The following is a 17,302-nucleotide window of genomic DNA, read 5'->3' on the forward strand; positions in this document are numbered from 1 at the left end:
CTATACATTTATATGGTTTTTCACCTGTGTGGGTTTTTTGATGCGACTGTAGATTTCCACGCTGACTGAAGCTCTTTCCACATTCCATACACTTATATGTTTTCTCCCCTGTGTGAACTCTATGATGTGAATGTAGACTTCCACTGTTACTGAAGCTCTTTTCACATTCCATGCACTTATATGATTTCTCTCCTGTGTGAGTTTTTTGATGTGAACGTAGATGCCCATTCTGACTAAAGCTCTTTCCACATTCTATGCATTGATATGGTTTCTCCCCTGTGTGGGTTCTTTGATGTATACGCAAAGTTTGACTATGCGAGAAGGTCTTTCCACATTCTATGCATTTATACGGTTTCTCCCCTGTGTGTGTTTTTTGGTGTGACTGTAGATTTCCACGCTGACTGAAGTTCTTACCACATTCCATGCATTTATATGGTTTGTTCCCTGTGTGGGTTTTTTGATGTGAATGTAGGGTTCCACTGTTACTAAAGCTTTTTTCGCATTCCATGCATTTATATGGTTTCTCTCCCGTGTGAGTTTTTTGATGTGAACGTAGATGCCCACTCTGGCTAAAGCTCTTTCCACATTGTATGCATTGATATGGTTTCTCCCCTGTGTGAGTTCTTTGATGTAATCTTAAATTGTGAGTATGAGCGAAGCTCTTTCCACATTCTATGCATTTATGTGGTTTCTCCCCTGTATGCGTTTTTTGGTGTGAACGTAGATTTCCACGCTGACTGAAGCTCTTCCCACATTCCAGACATTTATAGGGTTTCTTCCCTGTGTGGGTTTTTTGATGCGAATGTAGACTTCCACTGTTACTGAAGCTCTTTTCACATTCCATGCACTTGTATGGTTTCTCTCCCGTATGAGTTTTTTGATGTGAATGTAGATGTCCGCTCTGACTAAAGTTCTTTCCACATTCTATGCATTGATATGGTTTCTCCCCTGTGTGGGTTCTTTGATGTATACGCAAAGTTTGACTGTGAGAGAAGCTCTTTCCACATTCTATGCATTTATGTGGTTTCTCCCCCGTGTGCGTTTTTTGGTGTGACTGTAGATTTCCACGCTGTCTGAAGCTCTTTCCACATTCCATGCATTTATATGGTTTCTTCCCTGTGTGGATTTTTTTATGTGAATGTAGATGGCCACTTTGACTGAAGCTCTTTCCACATTGCATGCATTTATATGGTTTCCCCCCTGTGTGAGTTCTTTGATGTGATCTTAAATTTTGAGTGTGAGAGAAACTCTTTCCACATTCTATGCATTTATGTGGTTTTTCTCCTGTATGCGTTTTTTGGTGTGAACGTAGATTTCCACGCTGACTGAAGGTCTTTCCACATTCCATGCATTTATAGGGTTTCTTCCCTGTGTGGGTTTTTTTATGCGAATGTAGACTTCCCCTGTTACTGAAGCTCTTTTCACATTCTATGCACTTGTATGGTTTCTCTCCCGTGTGAGTTTTTTGATGTGAATATAGATGTCCTCTCTGACTAAAGCTCTTTCCACATTCTATGCATTGATATGGTTTCTCCCCTGTGTGGGTTCTTTGATGTAAATGCAAAGTTTGACTATGAGCGAAGCTCTTTCCACATTCTATGCATTTATGTGGTTTCTCTCCTGTGTGGGTTTTTTGGTGTGTATTTAGATGGGCCCTTTGACTGAAGCGCCTTCCACATTGCATGCAGTTGTAGGGTTTTTCCCCTGTATGAACTCTGAAGTGTATGTTGAAATATGATTTATATTTGAATATTTTCCCACAGACAGGACATTGTAGCTGTTTTGACTGTGAATCCAGAGGTTTAGGAAGATCAGCATCCAGAAAAGCAAAGGAGTTCTTCCTTGTTTGGTATCCTTTCTGCCTTTTTGGTCCCATACGATTTTCAAATTCCTCTTTTTCCATGACAAGTTTGGTTATGTCCCATGATGCCGCAGCTGCCTCCTTGTAGGTCTCACTCTCCTGCTCATTATCTGCTTGAGGAAAAAGAGGACAATCTCTTTAGCAGCAGTTCCTTCTTTATCCAAGCCACCCCCCTTCGTCTTAATATTTCATGGTGAAATCTACATTTCCTTTGAAGCAGGCTATTAGGACATCCTATCATTTTAATTATGAATTTTAATTATGACTTTTAAACAGGAATTTTATATTTAATTATTGTTCTATGTATTGTAATGTAAATATTGCGTAGAGATGCAGCTTAATATGTGTATTTTATGTAATGATTGAGTTTTAATTAAGTTGTAACCCACATAGAGCCATGAGGAGTGGTGAGTAAGAAATAAATTATTATTATTATTATTATTATTATTATTATTATTATTATTATTAAATCTACTTTGATTAACTGCCCCCTTAACTCCACTAGGCAGAGACAACAGTCACTTTTCTCTTTCTAGTGATAAAAGAGTAGAATTCATTTTGGTAAAATTTTAAGAAGCGGGGGGGGGGGGGGGAACCACAGACTGGCCAAACTGCAAAAGCTCATTGCCTGGTGTGAATTCTTTTTTTCAGTTTGCAGGCAAAGAATCTCTGGTCAGATAGGGAAGCAATAGTCTGACTTGGGGGTCTGAAGTACACTCCCACCATAACATCCTTTTGTTTCCCTCCCCTTTAATTTTTATCCAGATGCCCTCCATCCAGTTTCTAGGATTAATGTCCTGGATTTCTTCACTGGTGTAAATGTCCCTGACATATAAAGCTATACCTCCTCCTTTCCTGTTTGGCCTGTTTCTCTTAAAAAGGTTATACCCCTGTATTCCTACATTCCAATCATGAGACTCATCCCACCAGGTTTCAGTGATGCCTATTGTATCATATTTGCTTTGTTGTGCTAGGAGGTCAAGTTCATCATGCTTATTTCCCATGCTCTGTGCATTAGTGTCCAAGACCATGTGTCCCTTTGACTTGCTGCCTGTGCAAGTTTTTTTGCCTCCGACTTTTGGGTCCTTGCACTGTTTGTCTTGTTCCCTCTATGACAATTTGACTATTTTCTCCAGCCCTTTTGCCTTCCAGAATACTGTCTTCCTCCCCCACATAACTCAGTTTAAAGTCCTCCTGATCAAATTTTTGAGACTATTGGCAAAATCCAAATCGTTCTTGACGGCACCATCTGCAGAGCCAGTTATTCACCTCTGCTATTTTCCTCTCCCTTCCTGGGCCATGCCCTTCGACTGGGAGAAGAGAAGAGATGACAACCTGTGCATCCATCTCTTTCAACTTCCTATCCAAAGCCTCATAAACCTTTCTGATATTCTGAAGGCTGTGCCTTGCAGTATCATTGGTTCCCACATGAACAGCCTCTCTGTCATATCACATAAATCCCAGTATTTGGGGGGTTAGTAACACAAGAGGAAGCATGGGAGCTGGGTATGGAAACCACTTCTGGAGAATCCTAGCAATTTGGTTAAGAACCTCCAAGGGAGGAAAAGGGACATTGGACTTCTAAAATCATCCAGCAGAAGATGGACCAGACCTGCGAGAGCCCACTGGCTAAAGAAACAAGTAAACATGTTCTGATTTTTATAGCCAGGAGGAAAAAAGATACATCTCACAATGATATTGGTAGCAGCATGGCAGCAGGAGCCACTGTAAAGTATTACAGTTGGCCCTTCTTATACACGGATTTTTTATACACGGATTCAAGCATACACGGTTTGAAAATGTTCCAAAAAAGTAAAAATTTACCTTGATTTTCCATTTTTTATAAGGTACACCATTTTGCTATGTCATTATATGTAATGGGACTTGAGCATACACGGATTTTGTTATACACGGGAGATCTTGGAACCAAACCCCAGCGTATAACAAGGGTCCACTGTATTACAATCTACCCTTTGTTATAAATCCCTGTGAAGTGATTTCTTATGCTTTTTATCAGCAAGCTGGAGGCTATTAAGTCTTACAGTTTTATTGTTTTAGGTTTTAAGAACTTTAGTATTAACTTCTATGGCTAGTTAAGTTTGAGAGTGTGGAATGTAGGAGAAATGAGTGCAGTCAAAGAATCATAGAATCATAGGTTGGAAGGCCCATCCAGTCCAATCCCCTGTCATGCAGGAACTCACAATCAAAGCACTTAGCACTCCCAACAGTTAGACATCCAGCCTCTGCTTAAAGACCTCCAAAGAAGGAGACTCCACCACTCTCTGAGGGGGTGTGATCCACGGTTGAACAGCTCTAACAGTCAATATGTTTCTCCTAATGTTAAGGTGGAATCTCTCTTCCTGTAGCTTGCATCCCCTGTTCTGTGTTCTAGTCTCTGGAGCAGCAGAAAACAAGCTTGCTTCCTCCTCAATGTGACACCACTTCAAACACTTAATCACTATCGTATCACCTCTTAACCGTCTCTTCTCCAGGCTAAACATACCCAGTTCCCTAAGGCCTGTTACAGACTGCCAAAATAAAGCTGCTTCGGATCTCTTTGGAGGTATGCTGTTTAAATGATGCATGCACCCTAAGAATCTGGAAGCTGCACCAAAAGCTGCACTCCAGTGCTTAAGAATGGAGTGTGGCTTTGGTGCGACCTCCGGACTCTTAGGACCCATGCATCATTTAAACAGCATACCTCCAAAGAGACCCGAAGCAGCTTTATTTTGGCAGTCTGTAACAGGCCTAAGTCTTTCCTCATAAGGTATGGTTTCCAGACCCTTCAACATTTTGGTGGCCCTCCTCCTTGTCAACCCCTTTTTGAATTGTGGCACCCAGAACTGGACACAGTATTCCAGGTGGGGCCTGACGAAAGCAGAATTAAGTGGCACTATTACTTCCCTTGATCTAGACACTATACTTTTATTGATGCAGCCTAAAACCGCATTGGCCTTTTTAGCTGCCACATCACACTGCTGTGATCTACTAGGAATCTTAGATTCCTTTCACACAGTCTTGTTAAGCCAGGTGTCCCCAATCCTATATCTATTCATTTCATTTTTCTACCTAAGTGCAGCACCTTACATTTCTCACTGTTGAAGTTCATGTTAATAATAATAATAAATAATAAATGGTATTTATATCCCGTCTCTCTGTGCAACACAACCGGGGCGGTCGTTAGTTTTGGCCTAGCATTCTAATCTAGTAAGGTCATTTTGAATGTTGATCCTGTGCTCTGGGATCTTGGCTACCCCTCCCAATTTGGTGTTATCTGCAAATTTGATAAGCATGCTTTCTATTCTTTCATCCAAGTCATTGATAAAGATATAGAATAGCACTGGGCCCAGGACAGAACTCTGTGGCACCCCACTAGTCAACGCTCTCCAAGATGAAGAGGAGCCATTGCTGAACAGCCGTTGAATTTGGCCAGTCAATCAATTACCAATCCACCTAACAGTCACATTGTCTAGTCCACATTTTACCAGCTGGTCTGTGAGAATATCATGGGGGACCTTGTCATAGGCCTTACTGAAATCCAGACATGCTATATCTACAGCCTTCCCTTTGTCTACCAAGATGGCAATTTTATCAAAAAAGGAGGCCAGATTAGTCTGGCATGACTTGTTTCTCAGAAACCCATGTTGACTCTTTGCGATAATGGCATTGCTGCTTGAAGCTGCTTTATTTTGCCAGTGTGGACAACCCCCAGTCATCTTCTTATTTCTTGACTGCAGTCTCTGTTCTAATCAGTGTTTAATCCAAGTTACAAGAACTCTTTAATGATTTTGATTTCCTCAATGTCTAAATTAAATTTTTGTAAACCCTCATTTTTGCTTTCTTTATGTTCAGCACAAGCCTGCCTTTGCAATTTCTTCCTTGAACTTTCTTAGTAATTGTTCCAAGTCCATGATATTTTCCACTAGTAATATGGCGTCATCTAGCACCAAATTTCAGTATTTCATTTTTCAATCTATTTCATATTTCAATCTAGCAAAGGAGTCAATAGATCATGTTCTATTTTATTGACCATTTTATCAAGGTACTCATTCTATTATTATTATTATTATTATTATTATTATTATTATTATTATTATTATTATATTTGTATCCTGCTCTTTTCCCAGAATTGGGAAGTAGACCAATCACTCCAATTTTACAAAAATTTCCAGAGCAGAGAAATACTTTACGTCCTCCTCCTCCTGCCTCCCAAATTACAGAGAAGGCTTCTAGGTTCAGTGCCTGTGCTATTACTACTAGCAAACAAATACTAAGGGGCAAATGATAATGTGGAAATCTTAGTTATATATTTAAGTGTAAGCATTAGCTATGAGATTTTTAACATTTTACCTTCCTTACTGTTTAATTTTTGGGTATTAGAGAGAAATTATTTAAAAATTGTATTTAGTGAAAGTTTTATTTATTTTAGCTGTATTTATGTATATTTTTTATGTATTTTATGTTCATATTTGGTCTATGACCATGAATGAATGAATGAATGAATGACAGACCTCATTCACACACCAGCTTCAGGAGAGATGTGCATAGAATCATAGAATCATAGAGTTGGAAGAGACCGCAAGGGTCATCCAGTCCAACCCCCTGCCATGCAGGAAATCCAGATCAAAGCATACCCGACAGATGGCCATCCAGCCTCCGTTTGAAGACCTCCAAGGAAGGAGACTCCACTACACTCCGAGGAAGTGTGTTCCACTGTCGAACAGCCCTTACTGTCAGGAAGTTCCTCCTAATGTTGAGGTGGAATCTCTTTTCCTGCAGCTTGCATCCATTGCTCCGGGTCCTAGTCTCTGGAGCAGCAGAAAACAAGCTTGCATGGATTTTTGTTCCGCAGGAGAAAAAAATATTGCTACACTTTGAAATCCTGAAATCAGGGAGTTAAATACTCAGAACTTTTCTCGCCAACCAGTTTTTCTTTTTCTCCATGCGCACATAGGGGATATTATGGGAGAAGTATTAAACCTCAAGATTACCCAGCAAAGTGTGTTGTTTCAAACTCCTTCTGCTCTTGGAGACAATGGGGCCTCAGAAGGAGGAGGAGGAGACTAAGGCAGTATTCTTGCATCAGTTCTACTTCTACAAGCTTCAAACCAGGGCAAAATCAAAGTGTTAAATTTAAAAAGCAGCTTCAGACAAGCTCAGGTCTGGCACAATGCAGCCCAGGGAGCATAGCATCCCATTTCTACATCTGAATCCCATCAATAAAAACATGAATTCATTCTTTCAGATTCTATGTAACAAAGGCAAAAGGGATCCTTACCCAGAAAGACCACCTTACCATCATCCTCCATGCTGACCTCCTTGTAGAGATCCCTCTGGCCTGGATCCAGGAAAGATGGTCACTTCCTCAAAGTAGGCCCAGGGCTGAAAGGGGAGAAACTCAAAACTGTAATGACTAATTATCCTTATTCACTTATCTCCTATTACAAGCCTATTAGAGCTCCAAGAGCTTCAGCAGAGGTGTTCTCTCTGCTTCATAGCAACTGGGCAGGAAGGAGGAAGCTAAATAAATTTATAGACCTCCTACAGAATTTCTGCCAGTTGCAGCAACAAATAGATCAAGCCTTGTATTTCCTTTGTAGAGATGGTCCATGGAATCATAGAGTTGAAAGAGACTGCAAGGGCCATCCAGTCCAACCCCCTTCTGCCATGCAGGAAATCACAATCAAAGCATCCCAGATAGTTGGCCATCCAGCCTCTGTTTAAAGACCTCCAAGGAGGGAGACTCCACTCCACTCCACTGATGGAGTGTGTTCCACTGTCGAACAGCCCTTACTGTCAGGAAGTCCTTCCTAATGTTGAGGCGGAATTGCTTTTCCTGTAACTTGCATGGCAGGGGGTTGGACTGGATGGCCCATGTGGTCTCTTCCAACTCTATGATTCTATGAATTGTTCTGGGGCCTAGTCTCTGGAGCAGCAGAAAATAAGCTTACTCCCTCCTCAATATGACATCCCTTCAAATATTTAAACAGGGCTGTTACATCACCTCTTAACTTTCTCTTCTCCAGGCTAAACATCCCCAGCTCCCTGAGTCTTTCCTCATAGGGCATGGCTTCCAGACATGGGAACTGGAGACTGAAAAACCCTTTGTCTTTTCAGATTGTAAGCCTGAGGGCAGTGAACCCATGTAATTAAACATCTGTATTACTATTATATCATTATTATTAATTTCTTATATCCCACCTTTCTCCCAATATAGGGACTCAAGGCAGCAAACAAGCATAAAACAATACAATTTAAAAACAATACAAAATATTCAAATACATAAATATGAAATTTAAATTTGTAAGCTGCTCTGAGAGCCTTTGTGGCTGAAGAGTTGGGAGAGAGTTGTAAAAGTGTCCCATATGCCAAACTGAAATAATCCGTTTGGCAAAAAGGACATTATTACAATGTTCTCCCACAGTGTTACAACTTGAATAGAACAAGAGTCATGCGAGGGAGAAATAAAACAGGCATCTTTGTTTGTTTCATAATGTGATAAGGCTCATCAGGGAAAAATGTAAGGCAGAAAAAAATAGAAAGCTATAGGATGGGCGACACCTCGCTGGATAAGCTGGAGTGCATCCAAAGGAGGGTAACCAAAATGGTGAAAGGTCTGGAAGCCATACCCTACGGAGAGTGGCTTGGGAAGCTCCATTCTCTGGGGAAGAGACTGTTAAGATGTGTCATGACAGCCATGCTTAAATATTTGAAAGGTTATCATATTGAAGATGGAGCAAGCTTGTTTTCTGCTGCTCCAGAGACTAGGTAGGACATGGAGCAAAGGATTCAAACTCCAGGGGAAAAGATTCCACCTAAACATTAGGAAGAATGTCCTGATGGCAAAAGCTATTCCACAGAGGAACATGGTGCCTCAGAAAGTGGTAGTTTCTTTTTTAAAAACAGATGTTGGACGGTCATCTCTCAAGAGTCGTGTATTCCTGCATGGCAGGGCTTTGGATTGGAGGGCCCTTGCGGTCTCTTCCAACTCTTACCATTCTCTCTCTGTCACTGAGCTGCTATGAAGATAAAAGGGAGTGTGCTTCCTTCTGATGTCTACACTGAGGGCTTATTTTCCATTTTGCCAAAAAAAAAAAAAAACCCCGCAAATCTACCTTCACAAACTTAGTTTGTGATTTACATGTATTACTGATTGTGGTTAAAAACACACAAAGGCCCAACAGACAGGCCAAATAAAGCAGCTTTGGGCTACTTTGGAGGTGTGCTGTTTAAACAATGCACGCATCCTAAGAGGCTGGAAGCTGTGCCAAAGCCGCACTCTGGTCCTAAGGGCCAAAGCGGAGCTTCGGTGTGGCTTCCGGCCTCTTAGCACTTGTGCATTGCTTAAACACCACACCTCCATATTGAATTTCATTCGTTCAGCCAGGTGTTCTCCATCCAATATCTGTGCATCTCATTTTTCCGCCCTCAGTGCAGTACCTTACATTTCTTCATGTTTAAATTCATTTTGTTAGCTATGGCCCACTTTTCTAGTCTGTTCAGGACATTTTGAATTTTGCTCCTGTCTTCAGGGCTATTAGTACTCCTCCTAGTTTGGTGTCATCTACAAATTGGATAAGTATGCTCCCAATTCTGTCCTCCAGGTCATTGATGAAGATGTTGAACAGCCCTGGGCCCAGGAGAGAGCCCCACTGGACACCCCACTGGTCACTTCTCTCAGGATGAAAAGGAGCCATTGCTGAGCAGCCTTTGGCTTCAGTCCACCGACTGCAAATCCTGCTCCTGCTCCTGAGGAGCTAGCTATTCCTAGGCTCCCAATCTGCTCAGTCTGCTAATAGCCGCTTGCTAAAAGCAACACTCCTCTTCCTGAACTGCTTCTCTAACAGCTAAACCAAACCTTGGATTTTCTTCGCCTGAAGACTTCTACCCAGCCCCCCCAAGAACTGCCCTCACCGGGGGGGGGTTGGGTGGAAGGAGGGAGGGAGGGGAACGGTTTTAGTGGCCCTCCCTTCACCCCAAAGGGGCGGCAGGGGCCAGGACCCTCCCCAGATGGGGCACACCAAGGAAGGCGTCCCTAAGAGAAGGGCTCCCCGTTCCCCACTTTACCTCCTCCTCCTCCTCTCCTGGCTGCTCCCCCCTTCCGCCCACTTCCGGACACGTGATATGGAACACATCCTGCCTGTCTAGGAATGAGAACTCTCTCACCCCTTGGAGGGCTAACAGGGCAGAAGGAAGCCCCCCCCAAAGGAGCCCCTTCCTCTCTGCCCCCAAAAGCCCCCCAGGCAGAGAAGGGAGGGAGGGAGGGAGGGGGCTTCCCATCCAGGAGAGGGAAAGGGGCACAGGGGCAACCCTCCTCTCCCCCGCCCCTCTTTCTGGCCCTTGGGGGGGGGGCTGGGGGGCAGCACCAACAAAGGCGGTGGGGGCATTGGAGCGCCCTCTGGTGGTGTCACCGCCTTCTCCATTGAAGCCACAGGCCTTCCTCCCTTGGCTTCATCTTCTACTGCCTTGGGGTTGGGAGTTCTGTCTGGCTGGGACTGGTTTCACATGGGACTTACTAAAACAAATGGCACTACTTGCCCAGAGGGAAGCATTGGGGAGTACTTGCCCATCATTCCCCAGTGCATACCCCACTGGTTCTCTATGGACAGATAATGGTTTCTCTATGGGTAAGTATTCTCCTGTGATTGCCTATGGGCAAGTATTCCCCCTGATTCTCTATGGGCAAGTATTCCCCAATGATTATTTGTGGGTTTTTCAGGCTATGAGGCCGTGGTCTAGAAGAGTTTGTTCCTGCCGTTTCCCCAGCACCTGTGGCTGGCAACTTCAGAGGTTGGCATTCTCTCAAGATGCCAGCCACAGCTGCTGGCGAAACATCAGGAATAAACCCTTCTGGAACATGGCCTCATAGCCTGTAAAGCCCACAGATAACAATGGATGCCAGCTGTGAAAGCCTTCAACTTCACATTCCCCAATTATTCCCTATGGGCAAATATGGTTTCCCTATGGGCAAGTAGTGCCATTTGTTTTAGTATGTTCTGTTTCAGATGGCACAGTTTTGTATTTGTATCATAGGATCCTACAGTTGGAAGAGAACTCAAGGGCCCTCTGGTCCAACCTTCTGCCTTGCTGGAACTCACAACCAAAGCACCCCAGCCTCTGCTTAAAGACTTCCAAAGAAGGAAAGAAGGATTTGTATCACTTCTTCCTTCCCGTGTGTGTGTGATGGTGTGTCTTTGGCAGGGCTGTTTTTTTCCTTTTTACTTGGAAAAACACAGTGTACTTGATGGCAAATCCCATGCAGAAACTAAATTTAAACTGAAAACAACCCACATTTGTGGGGTGTTTTTCAGATGACATTTGGGGTTAACCTGAAGAGAAAGTTGAAAAATCCTGCGTTTGCAGGATGTTTTTCAGATGACGTTTGCGTGAAAGAGGAATGACCTGAGCGCAAACTTGTCAAAACCAGCTCCTTTTTACTTTCGCTAAATTTTGAAAGTACAAAGGAGCTTTCCATTCGGATTATTTTCAGGTTATTTCTCTTTCACACCAATGCATCTGACAAACAACACCCACATTTTAAAATCCCATTTCTGCATGGGATTTTACGAATTTACCTCTGTGTGATAAACTTCCATGATGGATTGTATGAGATGTAGCCAAAGGTCTTGATAGACTGAGAAATATACTAGGAAAATATCTGTGCTTAGTCTCTTTGTCTCTTGCATGTTGCATGTCGGGGGCATACTTATCAAATTTGCAGATGACACCAAATTAGGAGGAGTAGCTAATACCCCAGAGGATAGGATCAAGATTCAAAATGACCTGAACAGACTAGAAAACTGGGCCAAAGCTAACAAAATGAAATTCAACACAGAGAAATGTAAGGTACTGCACTTGGGGCGAACAAATGAAATGGACAGATATAGGATGGGGGACACCTGGCTGAATGAAACTACATGTTAAAGGGATCTAGGAGTCGAAGTAGACCATAAGTTGAACATGAGTCAACAATGCGATGCAGCAGCTAAAAAGGCCAATGTGATTTTATGCTGCATCAAGAGAAGTATAGTGTCTAGATCAAGGGAAGTAATAGTGCCACTCTATTCTGCTCTGGTCAGGCGCCAACTGGAATATTGTGTCCAGTTCTGGGCACCACAATTCAAAAAGGACATTGAGAAACGAGCGTGTCCAAAGTAGGGTGACTAAAATGGTGAAGGGTCTGGAAACCATGCACTATGAAGAATGACTTAGGGATCTGGGGATGTTTAGCCTGGAGAAGAGAAGGTTAAGAGGTGATATGATAGCCCTGTTTAAATATTTGAAGGGATGTCATGTTGAAGAGGGAGAAGCTTGTTTTATGCTGCTCCAGAGACAAGAACGCGGAACAATGGATGCAAACTACAGGAAACGAGATTCCACCTCAACATTAGGAGGAACTTCCTGAGAGTTAAGGGCTGTTCCACAGTGGAACACACTCCTTCCTTGGAGTGTAGTGGAGTCTCCTTCCTTAGAGGTCGTTAAGCAGAGGCTGGATGGCCATCTGTCGGGGAAGCTTTGATTTGGATTTCCTGCATGGCAGGGGGTAGGACTGGATGGCCCTTGTGGTCTCTTACAACTCTATGATTCTATGATTTCTAATTGCACTGCCGAGAGTACAATCGTATTGCCTCTAGGGATAGAGGGAGCAAACCTGATTGTAGAATCATGGAGGCCGTTCATATGGTGAAGGATTATCCGTATCAAAGAGTGCAGGTAATGGGGGACAGTCCAGAAGACAGGCTTGAGAGTCCATACAAAGTGATGTTTAGCCGTCCCTGATTACGAGTAAAAGTTAAACTGTCAAGGGTATCTGCACATGATATCATGCAGCCTGAGAGGGAGGACGCCCTCGTAAATTTGTAACATTGGAATTGTGATGCCCTCCCTCAGTATGGAGGAGGCACCACATCTCCCGAATCAGCTGTATAGAGATAACTGTGATGTCGGGTCTCGGTACGGAAGGAGCATTCTCTCTGAGGTCAAACCATTTGTCTGGCAGCCCAACATGGATCCTCATCGGTCCCCGACCATCCAAAGTCATACTGATTGGCTTGCAGCCTGACTTTGACCTTTGTTGGTCCCTGACTCTCTGGCGTCAAACCAATTGGATGGCTGCCCAATTTAGATCCACATCAATCCCTGGCTTCCAGAGTCATACCAATTGAATGGCTGCCCGACTTCAATCCTCATAGGTCCCTGACTCTCCAGGGTCAAACAGATTGGCTGACAGCCCAACTTTGATCCTCATCAGTCTCATACAGAATGGATGGCAGCCTGTCATTGATCCTCATTGGTCTCTGACTCTCTGGAGTCATACCGATTGGCTTGCAGGCTGACTTTGACCCTCGTTGGTCCCACACTCTCCAGCGTCAAACCAATTGGATGGCTGCCCAACTTTGATCTGCATTGGTCCCCTACTGACTGGATGGCAAATATTGAGCTATATTTTAAAGGGAACATGTATAAGAAATGGAGAAATCACCAAAGAGGAATTCAAACAAATAGCAAGCATGTGCAGGGGTAAAGTCAGAAAAGCTAAAGCGCAGAATGACCTCAGGGTTGCTAGAGAGGTTAAGAACAACAAAAAGGACTTTTTGGGGTATGTCCACATCAAAAGGAAGAATAAGGAAATGGTAGGGCCACTGAGTGGAGAAAATGGCAACATGTTAACAGGGGACAGAGAAAAGGCAGAATTACTCAACACCTTCTTTGCTTCAGACTTCTCAGAAAAGGAAGAGTGCTCAACCTGAGGAAAATGGAGCAGAAGAGAGAATAGGGGAATTTCAACACAGAATAAGTAAAGAAATAGTACAGAAATACCTTGTGGTTGCTATTTGTCTGAATTCCTTTTTCGTGATTTTCTCCTTTTTCCATTTCCTATACATGTTCCATTTAAAACTTATCTCAGTTGAAAGTTCTTTAGTCATCCATCCTGGTTTCTTGAGACATCTCCCGTTTTTCTTCCTCACTGGAACTGTTTGAAATTGTGCCTTCAGTATCTCCCTCTTGAGAAACTCCCTTCCATCCTGAACTCCTTTATCTTTTAGTACTTCTGACCATGGAATCGCCCTCAATACTTCTCTAAGTTTACTGAAATCCGCTCTCCTAAAGTCTAGGATGCGTGTCTGACTATGCCTGGCTTCTCCTTTCCACTGTATAACAAACTCCAGGAGAACGTGGTCACTTCCACCTAACGATCCCACCACTTGCATCCCATTAACCAAGTCATCCTTGTTGGTTAGGATCACATCTAAAATAGGTGACCCCCTTGTTGTATCTTCCACCTTTTGGACCATGCAATTATCTTTGAGGCAAGTATTCTGCCCTGCACACTCAGAACATCAGGGTAGAATTTATTGGAACATTGTAATACTCGATTAACCACAACTCCCCATAGAGCATTCACTGCTGCAGCCCACAAATAATGGAATAGTCTGCTGGAGAAGATCCGCCTTATCACTACCTTAGATGCCTTTAAGAAGGTACTAAAGACGGCTCTCTTCTGACGGGCTTTCCCATCGGATTTGGTATAGAGATGATGATTAAGACCCTCCTCTCTAAGTATGATGCTATATGAATTGATGTTTGCAGATTTTAAGGAACTAATAGGGATGTACAGTATAATTCAGTATTAGTATTTTATTGACTGCTCAATTTAATTGTATTATTTTAATGATGTAATCCCACTTCGATCATTGGAAGAGGCGGGACATATAAATAAAAATATTATTATTACATTTTAAAAAAATTAAAATTAAGTCAGATTTCTTTTTCTCGCATATTTGTATTTGTCTTGTGTAAAACTGGTTTTAAAAATCATATCTTTAGCTATAGTTACAGTAAGAGCTTTTTTCCTCCTAGAGATTGTTTGATGCAGATAGCGATTGAACTGTCCCATTGATTTCTAGGGGTCTATTTAAAGCATGAAAGTAGGAAACAATATGTGGTGGTGAGGGAGGAAAGGGGTTACATTCCTTCCTTATTTCTCTCCCCCCATTTCTCTTTTTCTCTGCTTGGCATCTCATGGGGCCCTTTTCCATTTGGGAAACCTAAAGGGGACTCTCTGGAAGGAAGAAAAATATACATCTTTAGCACCAAGAAGTAGGGAGAGGAGAGGGTCTCTTAATCTGCCAACCCACCTCCATTGTGTCCCCCTCCCCGTGGAAATTACAGACATCCCACCCAACCCTATGCAGGGTCCTGGGAGGAGAGAAAGGAGGAGGCAGATGAGGCGGGGAGGGGATCAGATAGACAAGCAGATGGGGGGGGGGGGGTTCCATTGCCAGGCACATGTTTCTCCTCAATGGGGGAAGGGGGCATTTTGTCCTCCTGGGTAGAAGGCCCTGTTGGGCCCCAATGACCCCAAATGTCACTCTTTTGTTATCGCTTTGTAGCACAGTCCGTGATGAGGTACCACGGCTACGATTGGCACCAGGATCACCTCTGTAGGCACAGCTTGTGAGCTGGAGAAACACATCTCCCAGAATAACTGAAGAGAACACTGTAGACAAAGGTCTCTCAAATGAGGCTTTCATTCTTAGAAGCTCCAATATATACAGAGCTATCTACAAACATCTACACAGTCCACCATTTATCAAACCAAGAAAGCCACAAAGTCAACTAATGGAATCCACAGCCAACTGCCAAGGCCAACTGCCAAGGGAATGTTCAACCCCCCCCCCCCCCGCCAGTGCTTGATTGGCTGATGACCCCTGGCTGGTGAATGGCCAGCCTGTTGCTATTAAATCCCAGATTGTACATTTTACTATGGACTCTACATCCCAGCACCCTTTACCTCTTCTTTCTACCCCCCCCCCCCAAATTAGCAACATCAAGTACATTTCTATACCACTTATCAGTGTACTTAGGGGATGCGATGGCTTAGTGGTTGAGACACCAGTTCTGATTATCAAAAGATTGGAAAGTTGGTAGTTCGAGGCCCAAGTACCACATGATGGAGTGAGCTTCTGTCGCTAGTCCCAGCTTCTGGCAACATAGCAGTCTGAAAACATGCAAATGCAAGTAGATATATAGGTACCACTTCTCAGTGGGAAAGTAATAGCGTTTGGTGGAGTCCTCAGACAACGCTGGCTCTTCGGCTTAGAAATGGAGAGAAGCACTGCCGCCTACAGCCAGTTATGGCTAGACATTCATGTCAAGGGACTACCTTTACTTTTACCTTTTATCAGTGACTTAAGCACTTCCTGAGTGATTTACAAAGGGCAAGCCAATTGCCCCCAACAAGCTGGATACTTATTTTAGTGATCTCAGAAGGATGCAAGCCTGAGTTGAGCCTGAGCCCCTGGCTGGGATTGAACTCGCAACCTTATAGTTTGTGAGCGAGTGACTGCAGTACAGGCATTTAACCACTGCGCCATCAGGGCTCCTGAATTCTCCCCATTTCCAGCCTTGCAGACTGGTTCCCCCCCTTCCTCCCTCCTTTCTGAATCCTAGGGGACTTCTCCCAGCTCCATCCATTCCCTAAAGAGTTTTTTTCTCCTCTTTGGATGCCATTCTCCCACACAAAGACACCACCACCTACCCCCCTCTCTCCACAGGCGTCTCTTCTTCCTCCCCTCCTTCCCTCCCTCCCCCCTGACCCAGACCCCTTGGGCCAAAAGGAGGCATCTCCTTCCCCTTCCTCTCCCCACAACTGAGGTCTCCCTCCATATCTCCCCCATCCTTTTGGAGGGGGAGAGAAGGGGGCTTTGCCAAGGGAAAGAGGAGCCCTGGTGGTGCAGTGGTTCAATGCCTGTACTGCAGCCACTCACTCACAAACCACAAGGTTGTGAGTTCAATACCAGCCAGAGGCTCAGGGTCGACAGCTGGCATCCTTCCAAGATTGCTTGTTGGGGGCAACTGGCTTACGCATTTTGTGAACCGTTTAGGGCAGGGTCCTCAAACTCCAGCCCTCCAGAAGCTTTGGGCTTCTGCTCCCAGAATCCCAGATCATTGGCCAAGCTCTCAGGGAGGGCATTATGATGTAGGAAGGAAATTTGCATGTGGGCAGTGATTGGCTGAGAGACAAAGAGGAAGGAGGAGCCTTTGTGGGGCTCTGGAAGTCTATTCAGATGGACTGTAGAATCCTGAGGTAGGAAGGAAATTTGCATGTGGGTGGTGATTGGCTGAGGCTTCTGGGAGATGAAGTCCAAAACACCTGGAGGGCCATAGTTTGAGGACCCCTGGCTTAGGGAGTGCTTAAGTGCACTGATAAGCAATACAGAAATATACCTAGTATTGCTACTTGCTAAAGAGGGTCTGGAGGACCAGGAATGGAGGGAGGGGACAAAGGAAAAGGGGGGCTCCTCCTTCCTCCTCCCCCACAGAGTACAATGTAGGGTCCCCCTCTCCTCTCCCAGGCCCCCCTTTACCTCCTCCTCCTCATCTCCCCACTGGGCCTCCCTCCCTCAGGGCACGTCTCAAGTCTTCCCCCTTCCTGCC

The 17,302-nt window shown here is 44.0% G+C and overlaps 1 pseudogene across 1 annotated transcript; it reads right to left on the reverse strand.

The window, feature by feature from the left end:
• Positions 1-9,964, reverse strand: LOC149320377 (uncharacterized; annotated as a pseudogene). The gene is made up of 3 exons (XR_016278545.1): positions 9,929-9,964; positions 7,140-7,243; positions 1-1,974 (listed from the first exon to the last, which is right to left on the reverse strand). The product of XR_016278545.1 is annotated as an uncharacterized LOC149320377 (transcript).
• Between the last annotated feature and the right edge of the window lie 7,338 nt (positions 9,965-17,302).

The sequence above is a fragment of the Sceloporus occidentalis genome, unplaced genomic scaffold (assembly GCF_023333645.1).
Source record: "Sceloporus occidentalis isolate IW3139 unplaced genomic scaffold, rSceOcc1.0.p SCAF_1, whole genome shotgun sequence".
Lineage (NCBI taxonomy): Eukaryota > Metazoa > Chordata > Lepidosauria > Squamata > Phrynosomatidae > Sceloporus > Sceloporus occidentalis.